We start from the raw sequence: 17689 nt of genomic DNA, 5'->3' as shown, positions 1-17689 counted from the left end.
CACTCCTGGCAGGCTCAGGGGACCATATGGGATGTTGGGGATCAAACCCAGGTCCATCTTGGGTTTGCAGTGTGCAAGGCAAACACCCTACCACTATGCTATAACTCAGGCTCCCAAAATTTAAAATGTATTCATTAAATCATGTTTGATGTATGATTGAAATCATTCAGGAAGTTAGATCTCTCTAAACAGAAGATTTAAACATAAAATATGTTAGGTAATTTCTCCTTGTGGAATAAAGATGCATTATCAGGCAAAATGATAAAATGTTTTACTGAAAATCTAATTTTTATGAGAAAAAATGTTTTTGTGAAACCTTGAACTATCTGTTGTCTCTTTCACATCAACTTGAAGCTTTTTAAACATTTTCAGAGTGTCCAAGACATGTGCACAGGATATAATTAACTATGGAGATTGTATAGGCTAATTTTTGTTGATACCTTTGAAAGAATTTTCTAAAACATTTTCAAAGTTTTTTGTTTGTTTGTTTGTTTGTTTTTTTGGGTCATACCTGGCAGTGCTCAGGGGTTACTCTTGGCTCTATGCTCAGAAATCGTTCCTGGCAAGCTCGGGGGACAATATGGGATGCTGGGATTTGAACCCCTGTCCTTTTGCAAACACTCTACCTCCATGTTATCTCTCCAGCCCTACACTTTCCAATTCAAAGATTTAAAAAAAAAAACCTTGCTTAACTGCTCTTCTTTGTACCAAAATGGCTAATTTGCTTTCATAATATGATTTGCTTTTAAAAAATTACTTGAAAGATTTTGGATCCTCAGAATTTATACCATAATGAGTTGCTTTTTTTAATATATCAGAAACATAGAAAAGAAAAAAATCAGCAATTGAAAAACCTGTAAGTATTCAAAGTTATAGTAATATACAAATAACCTCAAAATACCTTGATAATGTATTTACTAGCCTCAAACTCCAAACTGTTTAATAGTCATTCATGAAGTATACATGACTGAGAACAATCTTACTTCTTGACACAAATTAATGAAGTTAATAAGCAGTTCAACAAACATACATGAAGTGACCTTTTAGTTATCTGTACAAATTCTTGTCCAAAATTCATTCAAGAATTTAAATCTGAATGGTCTCTTGTTAAAACAGAGATTCAAGCCTTTATTGAGTATGAGTACTGGCCAGTCACTATCACATAAACCATATGTGACCATCAGTTTTAATGACCATTTAATGACCATTAAAATCATGTCTGGGTTTCAGAGTTAATTATTTCCTACAAGTCATATGTATCTGAGCTCATATAGACTCAAATCTTTCAACTTAAAGCCAGGCCTATTTACATTCCATTAATAGATTTATAAATTTTGTCACCTAAGTTAGAAATAAACACAGAAGTTACTTTCTTTTGCTCTACTAATTGATTTAGAGTTTTTAAAAACTTACCTAAAAGAGAATCTATAAGAAAATTCAAATGAAGTATTGGGAGAAAATATACTACAATCAAACAGCTCTCTAGTTTAGAAATAAAGTTTCATTGGCAATGGCCATTTATTTATTCTTATTTTTTTGATTTTTCTCTTTCTGGGAGAGTGAAATTGAGTGGCTATAACAGAAATTTATGGCCTGAACAATTGAAAATATTTAGTCTAGCTTTTATAGAAATATCCAATCTTATTTAAAAAGTCTTCTATTTGGAATCAAAAGATTATAAATTGAAATTGAGTTCTGACTCTGTTTATTTATATTCATTTTATTTAACTTTTCTGTTATCAACAGATTTTAATAATTATTTAAGTTGCTATATTTTAAATGTATTATAATTGAATATTTATAGCTAGTTCATATTAAATAAAATCTATCGAGCCTAAATAAAAAAGTATTATTATAGTACTATAAAAAAACTTCGTATTACTATACTGAAAATAAAATTTATATAGCATAAAAAGTATAATGTTTTGTTTCCCATGGTTGTATGATTTGCTCAAATTTTTATAGCTGATTATGTATGAAAAATTATTATTCAAATAATATTTGTCAGAAGAACCTTGAAGAACAGAAAAACAATTGACAGCGTTCACCATCCCCCAATTCGTGATTCAAATGATATTCCAAAATTAAATTAAATACATAAATGTTATATTTTAATCACATTTTTAATATAATAATTATGCTGTATTTTAATTATAAATTTTTTCTTATGGGATAACTGTTATGTAATCCTGTAAATTTCTTCCTTTCTCTTAACTTTGACAAAAAATTAGATCATTTTATTTTATATTTTTCAGCAGTACATTTCTTGTTTTAGGCTACTTTGATGGCACAGCAAAAAAAAAGTTAAAATATGGAGCAAAATAAAGCAAAAAGGCAATTCAGGCTGTTATTTTTGACTGCCATTAGAAGTAATGACGATCATCTCTAAAATATTCATTAGTGATTACATGTATTTGGAAACATTTTTATAAGTACTATATAATCAAATTTAACATAAATATAGAACTTTTAACCTATAAGAATCCCAAAGTGTCATGTAAAGTATCTTGGTATTACACACACCCCTACCCCATGATTTAATAGTCATGTCAGAAGGCCCACTGAGAAGCCTTTCTTCAGTGTAGCTGGCTGGCTAAGACTTCTGATAAGTTAGGGTGATATTTTTCATACTTAGTTACAAAAATTTATTTGATCTAAATATGAATCTCCCTTCTGTTGTGTTAAGTGTGTACATATTTGAACTTTTACTTCCAAAACATAAGTGTTTATAAAGGCAAATATAGCCTTGATCAAATTTCTCTTTACCTGGAAAACTCAGCACCAAAAGATACTTAAAAACAACTTTAGTGCTCATTGTCTTTTAAAATGTCCTGCAGTTTTAAACAGAAAGAAATGTTTTGCTTTGGGACATCTCTAAGAGACTTTGAGTACTTGTTAGTGCTTTTCAACCTTTTTGTACAAAGGCACACTTTTTTTATGAAAAAAAAATCTCAAGACACACCACCATTAGAAAATGTTAAAAAAAAGAATTTAACTCTGTGCCTACATTGACTATATATAAAGTAATTTCTTGAATAGGAATTAAACACAAAGAAATTATTTTATAATTACTTTCTTATGAAATAAAAAGGTATTTTATAATTGTTTATATTTCTATTCACTATTCACTACAAAACCTAGGCCTGTTTGGCTGAACACAAAACTGATATTCTGGCAGAAATCGAAGAAAAACACACATGTAGCTCTTCATCAACAGCCTCAAATAGACCAATCATGCTGAAGCCACATGTTACAGATGAAATTGGAATTTTTCCCACAGCACACCAGACAATATCTCATGGCACTCTAGTGTACTGTGGCTCAGTGGTTGAAAAATGCTGTGCTAAGTCATTCTTGCCTCAAAATTAACATCAAAATTTTGGCCAGAAAATAGCATTGGGCTGTTTAGAAAAACTTTGCCAGGTATAGATTTGCATCTCTTCCAGATAAATTTGTCTCTTTTATCTGTCCCTTCTGATAACTATTTCTTAGTTAAACCTTAGGAAGCTGTTTGTTATTAGCCCCTAAAACAAAACTCTCACCTCAGAAAAGGAAATTTGACAGGAAAACCTAGATCCTTGAAGAATTCCTTAATCTACAACAGAATTGACATCCAGGTCCTGGCCAGATAGGAACTGCTTTGAGATGTTAAAATTTACCTTCTCTTATTTCTTTGGACTTTTACTTAAAATCTATCTATTCGTCAAGACTGCACACCACTTAGACCCATGTGAATTGCTTTGAATATCAAATTATGCATACTGAGAACTTTTCTGTTAACAAGAGAGATATATTGTATTTTGCATAGAAACATGTGAGCATTCTTTACATATCATAGAAAAAAAGTGTGACTGGCAAAATCCTCCATATATACTCTTGATACTTTACATTAAATTAAGATATTTTTTCTCCCACATAACCTTGGGTGGTCTCTCACTTCTTCATATTTCACAGTTCATGCACCCACTTTCCTAGAGAAAATTAAAAGAAGTTCTCTAATCCAATAGGGTTAAACTAGCCACAGCATCTTGGGTTACTTTTCACTGCTAATATTTCTTTATCAGCACCTTCTGGTGTATGAAGTAGTAATATTTCCATACCTGTAATGTTTCACAGTGGTATTACCTTGGGTATGTTTTATTATACCTCCTTATTTAGAACCTACCTGGTTTACACTCATATATCCAACATGAGGGGTCTAAATGATAAACATTTTTTCATTTTCTTTCTGTGGGAAAAATTCTTCCCACAGTGAGAAGGTTCATTCTTAAACATCAATAAGAACCTGAAATTTTTATGGAAATTTTATTTATTATTTATGGAAGAGCTTGAGAATATTAATTAAAACAAAATGACAATAGAGAAGCCTTTAAAATCTAAACCATTTTTCACATCTGCTTTCTAACTCTGGGTTTGAAGCAGTTTCTTAATTTCTTTGTCACAGTTTTAAAGTGAAGGTACTGTGGATTCCCTTCTGATCATTTATTGCCTAAATGGAAGGGACCTTATTCACTTATATTAAGCAATACCATTGCTGTAAAACTTAATGGAGTTTCTAGTTAGGTCGTCTCTCCAGGTTTACATCATTCAGTTACCAGATTCTGACAGAAAGTGAATCAAACTATTGCTGTGAACCCATAGTGGAATTAACTTCTATTAAAAAAAAAACTCAGTGTAAAAAACTTATTAACTTTAAACAATGCTTTATCAGTGGCTAGGAAAAAAAAAAAACTCCAGAACCTAGCATTTAATGTAAAAAAGCTTATGCTATGACTATTCTTTTCATGTTTCCTTAAACCAATTGCACTCCTTGGGCCAAGAAAAGTTTTGCATTCGGAGAGTCTAATTTTTGTTTGCCTTATTTTGGGGGGCACACCCAGAACTACTCAGGACTTACTCCTGGCTCTATACTCAGAGATCATTCCTGGCAGTTCTCATGAGTACATATGGAGTGTCAGGCATCAAATCTATATCAGTTTTAATCAAGGCAAGTTCTTAGCCTCTGCACTATCCCACTAGCCTTCAGGATATAACTTTTTTTTTATAATTTTATTGAAATCATTGTGATTTACATAGTCCTTCATAGTTGGGTTTTAGACATATACAATGAATATGAATCAGAGCTAATACCACCACCACTGTCCACCTTTCTCCACCAATGTTCTCCAAGTGCATACCATACCACCTTCCCCAAGCTCTGAACCTGCCAGTATAACACAGACACATTTTAACTTTAGATTATTAAAGTTTCAGTCTCTTGATTCTATTGTTCTTGCCTTTGGCTTGAATATTTAGTTCTGTCCTTTTTTAATACTACTAGTGCACCTGAGACTGCCTGGCCCCCATCCTTTTATATTTGTATTTCTCCTCTTCCACTCCATTTTTTTTCTCTTCTTCTTGCTATACATTGAGCAAGGGTGATCAAGACAACTATCATTTAGACTATTGCATATCTTCATGCAGTTATTCTAAATACCACATATAAGTGATATCATTCTGTATTTATCCTTCTTCTGGTTTACTTCACTTAGAATATCTTCTATTTCATTCATGTTGCAGACAATTGAATTATTAAATCAGTCCTTAAAGCTATGTAGTATTCTATTGCATTTATGTACCATATTTCATGGTTTACTCACCTGTTGTTGTGCAACTAGGTTGTTTCCAAGACTTAGGTGTTGTACTGAGTGGTGTGCATGTATTTTTTTGGATAAATGTGTTTTTGTCCTGGTAATAGATATCCAAAAGTGGGACTTCTGGGTCATATGGAAGATCAACTTTGAGTTTATTGAGAACCCTACATACTGTTTTGCATAGGTATTGGACATAGCAGCATTTCCACCAGAAGTGTATGAGAGTTCTTTTCTTACTACTGCTCCACCAAAACAGATTGTTCCCAGTATTCTTCATATGTAACATTCATTCTGGTATATCCATTCATTGTATATCTCATTGTTGTATTGGTTTGTATTTCCCAAATGATAAGTGATGGTGAGCATTTTTTCACAAGGCTATTGCCCATCTGTTAATCTTGAGAGAATTGTCCTCTCCCCATTTTTGATTGGGTTTTTAGGTTTTGTGGGGTTAGCTTTGCTAGTACTTTGTATATCCTAGATACCAAACTTTTATCTGAAATGTTAAGTGCAAAAAATTTCCCTCACTCAATTAGCTTTCTCATTTTAGCCTGTGTTTCTTTATCCATCAGAAACTTTTTAGTGTGATGTAGTTCCATTTATTCAGATTTGATTCCATAATCCTTGCCATTGGCATCCTATCACCGAAGAATTCTTTGAGATCTAAGTCTTGGATCTAAGTCTGCCATTTTTTCCTCAATGAACTTAATAGACTCAGATCTAATCTAAAGGTCATTAATCCATTTTGAATTGACTTTTGTGTAAGATATGAGAGATATATTGATATCTAATTTTGTACACCTGGTTATACAATTGTTGAAGAGACTGTCTTTGTTCCATTTTAAATTCTTGGCTCCTTTGTCAAAGATTAACTGACCATATATTTGAGGGGTCGTTCCAGAATATTCTACTCTGGCTCATTTTTTTTTCTTTATTACCAACATTATTCTTAAAGACAAAAATAAAGGTTTTTTTTTCAAGTCAAGTTAGTTTACTATTATATCATAATTCTTATGTTGTAAGTTTGTTTTCAGGAAAGTAACCTGGATGCTCAAGACCTAGTAGCTGATATTTCATGGAATAAGCTCCTTTTACAGTGCTTTTCACCATATTTTTAGTACTCTAGAAGTGAAAATGATTGTTCTAATAATGATCTACGCACAACTTAGCCCTGGAAGCTTTTATTTAGCAAAGTTTTCCTTCACCATTGATGATTTTCCTAGAAACTGGAACTCTTTCTTCCTAATGTACCGGCCTCATAAATTTGAAGCACTCTGACCCAATCCATAAGGGTTAGTTCTTCAGTTCCAACCTATGAATCCATCTCCAATGTCTCTTTGTGGGTGATATATGTATGCAATGTACACATCTATGTCTAATCTGTATTGCTCATAAAGACTGTATATGTTGCATATAGTCCCTGCTATATATAACCCCTCCTTTTTCCCCTTCTCTGCCTACCACCTTACAAAGCTTCTTCTATCCTCTAACCCTCTCAACCTTGATTCATTCTCTCACTATTTAACCATCTTTACTCTTAGTTCTTAACTCCTCAGAAACCAGGAGTTTTCCCCTGTACAATATATACCAGGAAGCTGTCAGCTAGTTCACAAAGAGAAAGGACAACCTCCTAACCTGCCTTGTCTTAGCCCAGGAAAAACTGCCACCACTGCTCCTGCTGACTCATTTTATGTGGCCCCTTTTCTCCAACCTCCCCTAACTGTAGAATGTTGCTGGCTACCGGATTTGGCTCTAGAGAGACCTTCAGCTCAAGGACACTGCCTGCTATCTGACTTCTGTGAACTATTTCTCAGATTCCACAAGAAACCATATGATACTGTGCTCTGGAATTTATTCCTTCCCCAAGACTATCTCAAAATACTTAAAGGGGATAGCTATATGTCTTTTGATATTTCTGTAGATACATTTCCATAATAGTTATAATTCTTAGTGTACATTTTCATATGTAGAGGTAGCTTTCCCCATCCCTCTTTTGGATCTGCTTAGTAGGAAATTCTAGTAGATAAGTTTCTCTTGCTATCTGGGTTCAGGTTAGAACCAGATTATAAAGATTGTGTAGTTTGGTATTTTTACCCCCATATGCAGACGTATTATCATGCGGCATTTTCCTACATACATAAGCACATTAAAATGGGGGAAATCTTACATATATAAAAAAAGTTATCTATTATAGATAGGAACTCATAAATTTTATAGTGCCCAGACTCCTTTCACCTGAATATTTGTCATACTGATTTAGGTCTCAGTTGATCAGACATTGACCATCCAAACTTGAATCTTGGATCCTATTCTTGGAATTTAACAAGGAAAATATATCTAACACCATCAAAACATGGGGAGAAGAAATGAACAGACATTTTCTCAAAGAAGAAATACAGATGGCCAAAAGGCACATGAAAAAATGCTCCACGTCACTAATAATCATGGAGATGCAAGTCAAAACAATGAGATATCTTATACCACAGACTGGCACACATGAAAAAGTACAAGAACAACCAGTGCTGGCAGAAATGAGGGGAGAAAGTAACTCTCATTCACTATTGGTGGGAATGCTGTCTAGTCCAGCCTTTCTGAAAAACAATATGGATATTTTTTTAAAAACCGAACATTGAGCTCCCATACAATCCAGTAATTCATTCCCAGGGATATATCGTAAGACCAAAAAAAATAAAAAACAATAATGTCCTCTGCATTTCTATGTTCATAGCAAGCACTTTTTACAATAGCCCAAATCTGGAAACAACCCAGATGTCTGACAACAGACATCTAAACAGATAAAAAAAAAAGCTGTGGTATATATACCACAGCTTATTTATATATATAAAAGCTATATTTGGCTATATATATATATGCAATGGAATATAATCAGTTTCACTCTAACCAAAACTGGATCTTTCTCTGCCCTCTTTACACATCAAAGACTCACCTAAGCAGGACGAGTTTTAGACTGACCTTCACCATTGATCCCTGCACCCATGGGGGTGGTCTCAGTTTCTAAATAATTATAGCTTGAGTGCCCCTCTCTCTTCCTTTATGAGGTAGAAGGTTCACTGACCACACGTATTTTATCCTCATCAGCTTGTTTTGCAATTTTTACTTCGGTGACCCCTGCTCCAGACCCATTTTTCCCTGAGGTAGGATTATAGCATGTGGAGCCAGTACACATATTTTTATGTCAATAATATCCTTGAATGTCAATAGACTAAACTCTACCATGAAAAGATACAGAGTGGCAGGATGGTTCAGGGAACAAAAGCTATCTATTTGCTGCTTACAGGAAAAACATCTATAATAGTAGGATACATGCAGTCTCAGAGTAAAATAATGAAAGACAATTATACAAGCCTCATAAAAAATACCCCCCCCCAAAAAAAGAGTTGGGTTAGCCATATTTATATCAGACTAAATTGCATTCAACCTGAAGAAAGTAAGAAGAAAGTAATTAGATACAAGGCTGGAGACTATTTGTTTTGCAAGGGTATAATAGACCAAGAAGTATTAACTAACAAATATGCACCAAATAGTGTGCCAGAGTCTACCCAGGGCTGCCAGATGTAATGAAATGAAACATAAAAAGTTAATAAAAGAGAAGAAGGAAGAGGAGGAGATAAAGGAGGAGAAAGCAGAGGAAGAAGCGAAAAGAAAAGAAGAGGAGAGGAAGAAGCAAAAAGAAAAGAAAAGAAAAGAACAAGAAGAGCAAGAAGGAGAAGAAGAAGAAGAAGAAGAAGAAGAAGAAGAAGAAGAAGAAGAAGAAGAAGAAGAAGAAGAAGAAGAAAAGAAGAAGAAGAAAAGAACAACAACAATATCAACACCACCCACAAAAACAATGACCATTGCCTTTCAATGCTCTCCTAAAGTTTGGCCAAGGGGAGATTGAACAAGAGCAAGAAAGCTTGGGGGGGGGGGGGTCTGGAGCACCTCTGGGAAAAACTGCCACATATCCTGTGAAGAGAGAGAAAGCAGAGCACAGTACATACTAAGCCTAGCCAGCTGGGCCACCTGGTTCCTCCAACCCCTGTCTTTTTTCTTGGCCCTCCTTTTTAACCATCAGTCTCTCCTTTTATATCTGGTCAGTTAATAGGTATGAAGGCAAGTCCCAGTCCATTGACAGTTACCAGTAGAGGGGCGTTAACACCATTTAAAAATAAATTAATATGTATAGTAACGTGTTGAGTGAGCAAAGTTGGTACAGTGTTTGCTCATAAATCTAGAGTAACACGTATTTGGCAACATGATAGTAGTGGGAGATTTCAACATGCCATTTTGATCATGGATAGAACTATTATGCAGAATATTAGTAAAGATAAAGAGCACTAAATGGGAATCTAGAAGACTAATAGATTTATACACTTCTTTAAAGAATGTCACGGGTAACTTTTGAGGGACTGCATTAACTCTGTACAATGCTTTGGGGAGTATTGCCATTTTAATAATATTAATTCACTCAGCATGATTTATACAGGGCCTCAAAAAGCTAATAGATGTTCTTTTTTAGTGCATATGGAGCATTCTCCAGAATAGATTAAATTTTAGGGCATAAGTCTAACCTATATAAAGTCACAATCACAAGAAGTATACCAAACATATCAGACAGCAATATCATATAGATAGAAATTGATAAAAAAAGATGTGGACAACCTGGGACTCAACAACATACTGCATACTAACAGCTGCATCAAGGATGAAATCAAGATAGAAGTAAAAAGATTCTGTGAGGCTAATGTAAATGAAGACACAAATTGCCAAAATCTATGCAACACAACAAAAGCAGTAATTATTAGAGGGGACATCAGAAGGACGCAGGCATAAATAATAAAAGAAGAAAAAGATAAATTAACACTCCATTGTCTTCACTCTTATTAACATAGTATATATCTTAGAACAGTAATCAGGCCAGAGAAGAAAATCAAAGGGATTAAAATTAAAAATGAAGAATTCAGACTGTCTATTTGCAGATGGCATGGTAATTAATATACATTGAAAAAATCCACAAAATAGTTCCTTTGCCTTTTCTTTCTTTTTTTCTTTTATAGGTCACACCTGGCAGTACTCAGGAATTACTCCTGGCTCTGTGCTCAGAAATCACCCCTGGCAGGCACGGGGGACCATATGGGATGCCAGAATTCGAACCACTGTCCTTCTGGATGTAAGGCAAGCGCTCTACCTCCATGCTATCTCTCCAGCCCCTCATTTGCCTTTTCAATACATACTGCAAATGCTAGTAATGAACCCATCATATCAAATTCTCTTTGTAAAAATTGTAAATTATCTTGCTTGGAGCTTGAGTGAAGTAATGATGTGCCCACTTCAGCAGACACTTGTTACCATTATGACCTTGAATTATGTTTCTCATTTCTATTGGATACACAAGCTGTTCCTCATACATTTCTCAAATCTGTACATCTTCCATGTAATTCTATGAATTGAAAACTGTTGGTGTCTTGTAAGTAAGTTGATGTAAGTAGAAAGGATAAATGTCATGTTCATGATCTTAAACATGACTTTAATTCCCTTTTGGTATTTTTTTCTCCACTTCCCACCTCAAAGACTCCACACCTATTATATTTTAATTAAGACATCAGAAAAAAGTTTCTACCATCACATGTTTTCCAGGTGATTTGTAGATTTTGATGAATTGATTTAGTAGAATTTAGACAAAAACAAAACAATACAAAACAAAACTGAGGCAGACAAAGAGAGTGAATTAGAGAGGAATCTCTAGGTTATAACCTTGCAATAAAATTCTGACATGTTTTTTAATCTTTGAGAAATTTTACCATGTAACAGGCTCAGTAAAAAGACAATTATAATATTAACATTTGTTATAAACCATAAATGTGAGAGATACTTTTACTTCTCAACCACGTTCATTTATAGATGAGAAACAGAAATACACAAAGGTTGATTCTGGATCAATGGACAACACAGATTTGGCAAGAGGTCACTTATTCTATGACTTCCTTAGTGAAAATTAGAGTAGCATATACTGAGACTATTTCAATTATCTCTCAAAATACAGTCGAATATGTAAGCAGTAAATAAAATGAAATTTGCTATAAGTGTATGCTTAAAGAGTATCTTAACTCTAGACTTGAGGGGACAAAAAATTGTGAAGGAAAAATATTTTTCTTTAGTATTCTGGAAAAAGAAACAGTTTGTTAGGGAAAAGTAGAGAAACAAAATTGTCACAAAAACATATAACTGCCCATTTCTATCTGAAGCACCTAGTTGATTTCTGGCTTTTTGGCATTAATCACCTGTCAGAAATTACCTTCCCAACACCTGACATGTTTATATTGACAATTCTTGCCTCTTTGCTCATGAGTGATATGATTATGGTTAAATCCTATCCATCACACATTTGATCAGACTGTCATTTCTAGGGAACTCACAGCTTTTAAGTGGAACTGAGCCCTAAGGATGTCATCCCAGAGTGATATCTTGAGATGGTTGGGTAGGTCTTTCTGGAGTAGACTTGCTATATGTCAGTTCCAGATTCCGTACTGTGATACATGAGAAACAGACAGCAGTGGGGTCTTCTTTGTCACTCAAAAAAGAAATTTTAATATCCACTGCATTCTGAGTGAAAAGGAAACACCAGAACAAGGGGAGGAGTCTTTTAGCTACCCCATGTAGGCTCTACCCAGCCACACAGACCCAAAAAGCTAAGGCAAACAGAGAAAGTGGCATTGACAATATTCTTTGTGAGTCAGGAAATTCATTTTTACACCATGATACTGCATTTATGAAATCCCAAAGAAACTATAGAAAAGGGTTCTAGAATAATAGATTTGTATAGTAAACTGGAAGACTACAAAAATAATACAAAGGCTTTTCTCTGTACAAACAATGAAGGAGAAGGAAGAGTTATTAAATGAACATATAAAGTCACATATAAAAGTGTACCCAGGAAGTCAAGTAACTTGGAATTAAATAAACTAAAGAGGTGAAAGACCTTTACACAGAAAAACTACAAGACATTGCTTTAAGAAATAAAATAGAATACAAAGAAATAGAATCACATCCACTGTGTATGATTTTGAGGTTAGCATAATAAAATTGCAATAATTTCCAAATTACTTATATATATTCTCAAAATATGTACATCATTAATAAATCTCTACAAATGCATGCATTATATTTTTAAATAAATAGATCAAATGCTCCTAAAATTCATATGGAAAATAAACTTTCATGATTATCTAAAGCAAAACTTGGGGATAAAAAAATGGGACACATCACTTTCCTAAACTTAAAACTATACTACAAAATGATTATAATTAAAACAGCATAGTTTTGGAATAAATATAGATCTTTAAATCAATGAAATAGACTTGAATATTGGGATACGGGCTCTCAGATGTCTTATCAATTAATCTTTGATAAAGGTGCAGGGAACACAAAATGGAGCAAGGAAAATGTCCTCAACAATTGGTGTTGATAAAACTGGTCAGCTGTATGCAAGAAAGAGAACTCAGAACTCATTTTAGTGTCAGGCACAAAGTCAAATCAAAATGAGATTAAAGACCATAAGGCACATAAAAGAAAACATAGTCAGAGCTTTCTATGACATCTAAGCTAAAGGATCTTTAAAGATTAAACACCACACTGATTACGCAAGTGGAAATAACAATAAATAAATAAATAGGACTATTTTAAGAAGCTTCTACACGCCAAAGGAAATGGTGACAGGTATTCACCCAATACCTATCTGATAAAGGGTTAATAATCTAAAAGGTTGTACATTGTATGTCTAAAATTCAATCATGAGCAACTTTTTCACTGTCTATATCACAGTGATACCATTAAAGAGATTATTGTTTTTAAAAAATGTAAATATGAAGTACAACATAGATATATGCTTATCTCTTTAGCATAAGGATAAGCCTAATAGCTGCTCTGCTATGCCTTGTCAGGGGTCAAGGACAGCTCAAATAGCAGAATTCTTTTATTTATTTTGAATATATATTTTTATTTTAGTTATAGTGGCTTACATATCATTCACAGTAATATTCCAGGTACATGTTTACATTGAATCAGGGGAATTTTCACCACCAAATTGTCCTCCCACAACCGCTCCCATCCTGCCTCCCATATCCTCCACTGCCCCCCCCACCCCCAGGGGCTGCTAGAATGTGTGGTCCCTTCTGTGTCTAGTTTATTACTTAGTGGTCTTATAACTGTTTGGTCTTGGTGCCTCCATTACTGCCCCCTCTAATTGGGAAGCGGGACTAGAAAGTTCAAGTTATGTGGTTTTGTTTGAGGAAGAGAAAAGTAATATAATGGGTTAAAAATCGACTATGCCGACTATGAGCAGAATCATTCTAGAGGCTCTCATCCTTGGTTTGAGGGACGAAGGGGAAAAGAAGGTGAAACACCACAACAGTTCAAAAAGAGGAATCAAATAAGATACCCAGTGAGCACTGCAGCAATAAAAATATGCACCACATAGTTGCCATGGTCTTGAGATAGGAAATATGACAAGGCACAAAGAGGAATAAGAGAAAAGAAGAAAGAAAATGTAAATATATAAATAAAAAAATGGACAAGTACTTCAATATCTATCCCCAAACAAAGAAATCGACAAAATCTAGCTTAAAAAATAATAAAAATAGAAAAAATAAAATAATAAAAAGGATTATTTAGTGTTTTTGTCTCTCCCCCTCCCCCACATAGGCACAGTAAATATTGGGGTCATCGAAAACGGGAATCCCCTTGGCCTAAGAGATACAAGGTTTCTCTACCCTTGGAATATATTGTCATGGGATTATCTATAGACTCCCTTCACGTTCATTTACTCTCCCCTTGGTGTTTTTGTGCTGTATGGAAGACTTTTGCTCCGATCTGGATGATAAAAACAGGCCTCTAAATCTAGAGGTCTCAGTCTGTGCACAGGTCAAGGAGTGGAACTTATGATGAAGACTTTCTTTGTGATTTTAGAAGTTCTGTTTCCTCAATGTCATTTTAATCTGTCATCTGTGGTTAGTGGTCTTGGCCCTTGTGCTGAAACTCGGATGGAGCCTGCGATATCGTCTTTCGTTATGTTTCCAGAAGACCCGTTCAGTTGCAATTGCCTCAGTCAGGACTCTGGAATTAGAGGTCATGATTGTTATGCAGTACGTAGACCAAACCCTAGACTACGGCTTTCTTGTTGGTCCCAGAATACTTACTGCCCGTTCATGATTCTATCAGCCGGTCATCTGAAGATCACGTTCTTGGCTTTTGCACAGCTCATAGTGTGGTAAGGTAGGATAACCTGTTCTTATGTCCATTTGTTCTTAATTTCCTCGTCAGGATATCATATTAGAACTGGCATATGTTGGAGTTCTAGTAGTATTCAGGATGTCCCAGATAGGCTCAAAGAGCAGAATTCTACAGTTGCAAGATGACTTAGCTTTTACATTGTCAGGGCAAATGACTTACAGCACCTCTTGATGCAAACTTTGGAAACAAAAGAACTAAATGTATAATAGGGTCTCTGAAAAACAAAAGAATCTCAAAGTAGAATAACGGAGTTAAAAAGTGAACTCTTTAATAAGATACAATGGTTTGTAATTAATATAATCTTGTGATATTAATTTTATATTCAAGAACCCAGATTCTCCCTGGGTTATCTGTGTGCAAGGCAAATGCCCTACCTCTCTGCTACCACTCCAGCCCCAAAAGTTCTTTTCTAAAAGAGAAGTCCAAAGACTTTTTCAAGGAGCATATTTAGTACTGTTCCAACTATTCTGACAGCATTTTATATTATTGCTTTCTCTTCTTCCTGACATGTTCTCATTGCCAGTCATTACTTCATCTATATGCACTGAAAATTTTTTCAGTTTTAAATCCTCCTGAGTTTACTTTAATTCATTTTGTAGTTTTGACTAGTACATATAACTTAAAGACCAATTTTTTATTCTATAATTTATTTGGAATATTGTATTATAAATTGGCTGCTTAACCTGTCTCTGAATTTATATTTGTATTTGTATCATCTTCAATGTTGGTTACAAGGAATTTATAATTAACTGTTTTATTTTACTCAATTTGGATTCTAGAAAAAATAGACCAACATATGGTATGGGAATATTTATCAAATGATAACAATTGCCCATAATTCCAAACAAAGGTGTACCTAGAAACAGAGTAAAGGTTTCTTAACAGGCTCAGGTAGGACATACTATCTTATGTATAGCTATTTCTATAGTACAACTCTGCGAGACATTCTGTCCTTCTTTCTATATACACAGATGTCATTTCTATTCTCAAGGTCACAGAATCTATCAAATTGAAAACATTTCTTGGGTCTCACTCAGCAAACTCTTTATAGTTGAAATGGTATCTGTTTCAAATGCCACTTAAAAGAGGCAATGATAATAGAAGTGCTTGATCTTGACAGAGAATAGATGTTAACTTTCCCAATGTCCCTTATTTTCTGTAATCTTGAGTAAATTTCACTCTCCTTTTCTACTCTACTTCTACTTCAATTCTCTCTCATTTGGAGAATAATTTCTTTGGAATATACCCCTACTTAACATGGGGCCTTCTTCCCCTGTTGGGTCTTAATGCTATCTTTATCCCAAATGCATAAATTTTTGTGCCTTCTTTTTTTTTTCTCTTTTCTGTGTTTGCGTGTGTGAGTAAGTGTGTGACATACCTGGCACATACATATTTTACTCCAGGCCCTGTGTTCAGAAATTATGCCTGGAAATGACCAGGAGATATATGGTTTTATAGTAGAATTAGTAATAACTGTGTATAAAACAAGCAAAGCAGCTCCTGTACTATCTCTTCAGCCTCTCTTTTCTAAAACTTAAACAAATCTCTAGTTCCTTCATTGTATGTGCTCCATAGATTTTTATATTTATTTACATTTGACAAATATCAACTGCTGCTATTGACACTCTTCTTTTGCTGCTTTGCTAGCTTATGACCTCAGTTATCTCTGTGACTCATACTATTTATCCATAAAAAAAGAATAATAATTGTATGTGCCATGGTGTTATTGTGAACATGAGTATATGGACCAGAAAGATAGTTGAGGGATTAAGGTGCTTGTATGTGGCTGATCCTGGTTTGATCCCTGAGACCCCATAGTCCCCTAAATATTTCTGGGATGACACTAATAATCCCCACTATCACAGAGCCTAAATGTAACCACATCCTCTGAATTGACGTTCTAGAAGTCACACTCAGTATCCTGAGCACTGCAAAAAAGTTTCACACATACACACACTCTCTCACACACACAAACACACACACAACAATAGAGAAGAGCAGTGTGTTTATATATGCAGTACATAATGTGTTATGCTTATATATGTAGCAGTTAGAGCAATAACTGTCATAATCTAAGGATTTATAGTTAACATTCAGAAAGAATGATATCTAATGCATTACAAGACAATTCCAAGTTTCAGATGTTTTCCCCTTTTCATTTATCTAGAATACATGCCACAGCAGATTCATATTTCCCATATACAACTTTTATCACTTTGCTTTTTTCACAAGGCTTCTTGAAGCAGATATGGGGAGAGCTTCATGGTAAAGTGCTAGTTAATGAGAAAATCTAGAGAGTTCTGCAAAAAATTGGTTTTTATGGAATTTTCATTCATTTGTTAATCTTCTATTTATAAATACTTCTGTGATCATAATCCTTATCATCTATATTGGGTTATAGGGAAAGTAACACTAATATATATATATATGCATAGGCATATAAGTAACATAAAATAACACTGGTGAATAATGAGTACATATTAACCCAAAATAATGTTGTCCTGAATAATTTGTGGACTATTAAATAAAGAAGGTAAATTTCTATGGTCAGAATAATTGGGAAATTAAAATATAACACTTTGTTGCCATACATTTATTGTCAACCAATCCCAGGATTGAAATCATCACAGTGGATCACTACCACAACCTCCTGAATTGACTGCTCATTTTTTTTTAGTTTTGGGGCCACACCTCGTGGTTCTCAGGGTCTACACCTAATGGTCTAAGTAAGAGAACCATATGGAATGCCTAGGATCAAACCTGGGTTTGTT

The 17689-nt window shown here is 34.2% G+C and overlaps 1 protein-coding gene across 1 annotated transcript in view; it reads right to left on the bottom strand.

The window, feature by feature from the left end:
• Window positions 1–17689, bottom strand: part of LOC126001626 (protein unc-13 homolog C-like) — an 853998-nt gene that overhangs the window by 493861 nt on the left and 342448 nt on the right. The gene's annotated exons all lie outside the window — the stretch shown is intronic.

This window comes from Suncus etruscus, chromosome 2, assembly GCF_024139225.1.
Source record: "Suncus etruscus isolate mSunEtr1 chromosome 2, mSunEtr1.pri.cur, whole genome shotgun sequence".
Classification (NCBI taxonomy): Eukaryota; Metazoa; Chordata; class Mammalia; order Eulipotyphla; family Soricidae; genus Suncus; species Suncus etruscus.
This window is presented reverse-complemented; position numbering and strand designations above follow the sequence as displayed.